The sequence below is a fragment of the Amaranthus tricolor genome, chromosome 13, assembly GCF_026212465.1.
Source record: "Amaranthus tricolor cultivar Red isolate AtriRed21 chromosome 13, ASM2621246v1, whole genome shotgun sequence".
Lineage (NCBI taxonomy): Eukaryota > Viridiplantae > Streptophyta > Magnoliopsida > Caryophyllales > Amaranthaceae > Amaranthus > Amaranthus tricolor.
This window is the reverse complement of record NC_080059.1, coordinates 1029001-1035000: the sequence shown is the minus strand read 5'-3', so window position 1 is coordinate 1035000 and position 6000 is coordinate 1029001.

Below are 6000 nucleotides of genomic sequence, written 5' to 3'. Positions count from 1 at the left end.
TAGTATAGCATATTATTTGCTTTTTAGTGAATTTGAACTCCTTGTATAGACATGTCTTATTAAAAAGGTTTCATACAAAAGTTGTTTATTTGAACAACTCTTGTACAAGACCGTCTCACGGTGAGATATATCCATATAAAAAGCTTAAAATTAAAAAGAAATAAATGTTTCAATGTTCAAAGTATCAATATTCACATTCTATGTGATACATTAAACATTAAACAATAAAATTAAGTACTTTTTGTACTAAAGTGAACACTAAAATCTATTAAATTTGAATTTGTGAAACCAATATGTTGAAACAGGGCCTTAGACGCTAGTAGTTGAACTTTAAAAATGGCCAACCCTAATCTCAAAATCACCCTGAAAATAGTAGTAATCTCCATTCCCTGATGAAATTGCAAAGTAGTGGAGTCATTTTAAAGCCCAATAGTGTCGACAGGCTTAGGTTAGCCCTGTGATGACTTTTCTATATCCAACAGTACCTACTCAAGCCTGATGAGATACAACCCGTCTTGTACGATACGGGTCCATATAATTAGTTTATTATTTTAATTAATTACTTTAAGATCGTAGGTGATTGTTTTAAGGTTATAAGTAATCACTATAAAACTATAAAAAGTAATTATTTTAAATTATAAGTAATCACTTTAACGTTATAAGTGAGCACTTTAAGACAAAAATGTATGTTGGGCTAGTCCAATAGAAATGGTCTTACTGTGAGACCGTCTCATTTAAGAATTAGTGTATGAGATACGAATTCTCTATTGGGCCCATATGACTACAAACTACGAAAAGAAAATCAATAACTAAAGCTTATTTGTTAGAAGTAAAAAATTTAAAAGCCGAGAGCGTAAAACAAATAAAAAATCAAAATAAGCGTATTTTATCTGTCTTAGAAAATAAATTATTTAATATAATGTCTATTATAAAAGTATTTATTATTAATGACCTAACTCGCTTATAATAATGGTAACAGGTTGTGATGTGGCGCTATGACAATGGGCTGATTAGTATTGCACAATCGCTAACTATGATGGCCCCACACCATCACGTACATATATAAAGATACATTAAGTTCATCCAAATTTTTGTAATTTTTTCTTATGATGTAAAAAACATTTTTATCTTTTTTAATTCATCATTTTAAAAAAATTTGAATTGCATTTTCAATAGTTGTCACTACAAATACTTCAATTAATAAATAGAAACCACACATATTTGAGGAATTTTGCATAATCAACCATAACGCTTTGGACAAGTCACACACCTTTATCAAACACAAACATAATTTTATACCTGATTTTCCTTTAAAACTGCAATCCAAAATACCTTTATTATAGCTTTACTACAAAAAAATCCAAAATTTCCAACAAAAATTAGTTTTTTAGATTCACACCATTTATGTGACTAAATACCTTTACAATAAAGGTTCCAAACATGCCAACTTTATCCTACTTATATACTTATGAGAGTGTATATAAATTTGCAAATGAAATGTAAGAAAACTTACTCTTAATTTACGTTAAGTACTGACAGCATTAAATTAAAAAATTCAAATTTAATTAGGTCACGAACAAACGATGAAGATAATCGAAAAAAAAGTTGTAAGTTCGATTCTCATAATCAGCATTGTAATGTCGGCGACTGAGCTTATGCATGGGATTGATGCGCAGATAATATGCGGCATACCCGCCATTAGGTTTGCGCCATGCTTACCGTCATTGAGGGGACCAAATCCACTGCCTCCAAGTCCGATATGTTGCAACACTATTAGGAGTGGTAATCAAAAGTGCCTTTGTTCTTTTGTTAATTCCCCTCTTTTACCTCGTTATGGCATTAGTAAGGCCCTTTTCTTAGCTATCTTTCCCAAATGTGGACTTCCAAGTTGTTGATGTCTAAATGATGTAACATGCTACCTCTCCATGCATGTTTAATGATTTAATAATATAATCTTTTGTAATTTCTTGTTTCATGACTTCAAATCTTCAATCCACGCGAATGCCGATTAATCCAAATATAAGACATAACTCATGGTGAAACTATCTCATACCAGAATTTGTGAAAGTTTAAATGATGTAAGACAAAGTAGTTGTGGGCCGTGGCCCAGTTGCTTGATTTTAGTGTAGACTTAAATAGGTTGATTAGGTTGAGCTTTATACTTGATAAGACATGATTTTGAAAAAATATACTTCTATAAAATATGAGAATGTATAGATAAATAACGGTTATTTAGAAAAGTAGTAAATCATGTTTATGTGTCCTAATTTTAGGGGAGGGGTATTGAGAATTTATTTTATCTTTTTTCTTATTTTGTTATTCTAATAGTATATATTTTGTCTTTTTGTAGTTATTTACAAATAACCGTTATTATTTAGGATTTCCTATAAAAAGAGCAACTATGAGACCTCCTAACAACGAGACAAATTAATAGGAGTCCAATATCAATAAAATGATTATTCTAATATCTAAAGTATCAATTTTAACATCCAAAATTAAGATTTAAAGATTAAACTAATAAAAGTGAACATTTTAAGTACACAATCGAATATTTTAATTAATTTAATATCTAAAGTATCAAATCATGATTTCTTTCCATTATTATCTCTAATGATATTCTTTTCCTTTTTTTTTTAAGATCTCTCCATCTATATAAAATGAAAGCTAGGAGCCCGGCCAATTCATCCAATCATTTTTTCTTAAAAAATCCAAAAAAGAAACCATTATAAATTTATATTTTCAAGAAAAAAAAACATGGGAATGATGAGAAAAAATAAAAAAATAGTGATATTAATGGTTGTAATTAGCATGATAATGGTAGAAGGAGTAGTAATAGCACAAAAGAATTTTCCAAGTGAAGTATGTGGGGCCTCAATAAACAAATTATTGAATTGTTTGCCTTCAGTAATACCATTTCCTCCACCAACACCTCCAACAGTGGATTGTTGTAGTGCTATTAAGAGTGCTAATTATGACTGCCTTTGTAAAGCACTTTCTGCCCCAATTCTTCCAAGTATTGGCTTTGATATGCAGCTTTTTAGGCAAGTTTATGTTAAGTGTGGTATCCCAACTTGTCCTTCTCCTTGATTTTTGAGATTTATGTAATAATAATAATAATAATAATAATAATAATAATAATAATAATAATAATAATAATAATAATAATAATAATTTTGATTTGTGTTATTATTATCATTATTAATAAGAATCAAGATAATTGATTATTACTTATTCGTTGGTTCCAGACCTGAATCAGTCTAAAATTTTTCTAATCTATGGATATAGTATGCATAGGTTTAGATAATAAATATAATGATTATTTTGAATTCAATAGAAGATATCTTCTAAAATAGGTAAATGTAATAATATCTAAGAGAATATTCTAAATGAAATTTCAAATAGTTATTAATTTTATTGACTAGACTATGTATATAGTTTTAGAAAATAAAATTAATAATTATACCTAATACTCCATATATTTTCCATAATGGTCTAAAATTGAAAAATATACAAAATACAATACCTAATGCTCCATATATTTTCCTAATCCTAATAGGCAATAGCTAATTAATAATGCACGATGATTTGGTCATACATTCCAAATTTCATGCTATATTAGATGATAGGAGTATAATGAATATAAATACTTACATAATTCACACATTATTATATTTGTTTTTTATAGGAATATTTGCTTTTATATATCGTGTCAATATCTAAGATTTTATTTTCCATCAAATTCATTTTTTTTTCTTTTAAAGATCAAGAAAGTCAAGTCCACCTGTAGAAGGATAACAATTTTGGTGTCAATATTTTTTACTAACTAAAACGCCGTTGTAAAATCATGAGTTAATCTAATCGTAAAATCAAATCTAATTGTTAACTATACCTAATACTCCATATACTTTCCATAATGGTCTAAAATCGGAAAATATACGAAATACAATACAATACCTAATACTCCATATACTTTCCATGATGGTCTAAAATCGAAAAATATACAAAATACAATACACTACCTAATACTCCATATATTTTCCTAATCCTAATAGGCAAAAGCAAATTAATGCAGGATGATTTTGTCATAAATTTCAAATTTCATGCTATGTTAGATCAGATGACTTTTAGGAGTATAATAAATATATGCTTATATAATTCACACATTTTTATAAGGAATATTTTCTTTCTTCGTATCAATATTTTAGATTTTCTTTTTCATTATATTTATTTTTTTTTACTTTTAAAGAACAAGAAAATCGAATACAACTTTTAAAGGATAACAATTTTGATGTCACTGTTTTACATACTAAAATGACATTGTAGTATCATGAGTTAATCTAATTGTTGATTAAAAATTTTCTATTTTATCCTTTTGATTTAGTAGTAGGTTGATTGTCTTTGTTCAACCATTGCAGGACCTTTATTGCCTACCCTTGACTTTGACCCTTACCTTTTTAAGCAAGTAATTGTTACATTATTTAAGCATAAAATATTCTCACATTATTATCTGAAATAATACAAAATAAATAAGATTGAATAATATATATTTAATTTCATTTATTTGTATTTGAATTTCTTTTAATCTGAGCTTAAATATATAAACAATAAATCTTAAGGTCAAATAAGATAATATCAAAGATAAAAGAAAAATTCATTATCGTTTATACAACATTCCTATTCAAGTCAGAATGTTAAGACTTTTAAAAAGGTGATTCTAGACTCTAGAGGATGGAGTCCGCAAACCATAAATAATACTCTCTAATACGAAATGATAAACAAGAGATTTTGAGTCGCAGATATTAAAACATTTACTTAGAAACTTGCTTATGTTGGTTTTGATTATGCACAACTTAAGGTCTCTTTTAATGATTATCTCAAATATAGTCCAACTCAAATATTGAGACTTTTTAATATTGTTGTTGTAGTGCATCAGTTTTGACTTAGGCGTAGACATGAACGATCTTAGATTTTAAAGAGCTACTCTTGTAAAAGATTATCTCTGAGAGAGACAACCCCAAAATAAAAAGGTCATATACTAATATTTTGTATTATTAGATTATTTAACTCATATATAAGACACAACTCACGATGACAGTCTCGTACAAAAAGTTTGTGAATCTTACAATATTGAAATTTTAAGTATTATCTCATCTTCATAGTAGCCCAATTGAAAGTACCTTAGTAGTGAACTAAAACTTGTATGTCTAAGGTATGTGGGAAACTTCCAAGGTAAAAACATCCAAAATTAAGTCACGAGGTGAATCTGTAAAAGGAGATTAAGACAGTAAGACCTCAAAGTTTGAGACGTATTCTCGATCTTCGTCCCTCTTATTTAGAATTATTTACTAATAAATATCTTTTAATCACATGCACTTTTTTGACTTTCTTTAACTTTATTCTAAAAATTCAATCATTCCAGCTAAGGGACTTTTTGGCCACATTTTTTTGATATGAATTGTCATCTTTTTTTTCTCTCCAGACTCAGATCATAATTCCTATAAGCAAAATTCACTGAATATAGTAATGATAAATATCTCTTTACATGTATTACCAAATATCTAAATTTTTTTAAATATCGAGAAAATCCTAAGCATCATAGTAGAGGGTAAGAGGAGTCGAGAAAAACCCAGGAGAACTTGGAATGAGCAAATATGAGTTGACTTGCATGGGTTAAATCTCTCTAAGGGCCTGATTAGAGATAGGGGTAGTTGGAAGCGCCATATCCATGTTTTAGACTACTGATGTCCTCTTAGATTACCTTTTAGTATTCTTGCCCTCTTGCTTCTCTCGTTTCTTTTATTATTAGTTTTTGTTTTCTTTTATTTTATAGTTGGTTCTACTTATTTATTTTATTTATAGGCATTTAATTTATCTTTCCTGTGTAGTTACGTCTCTTTATCGTTTTCGAGTCAGGAGACTCCTTTGGCCGCACTCTCCTTTATGGGTATGAGTTACCACCGTCTATAATTTTTCTATGAGCGGGATACATTGGGATGATGA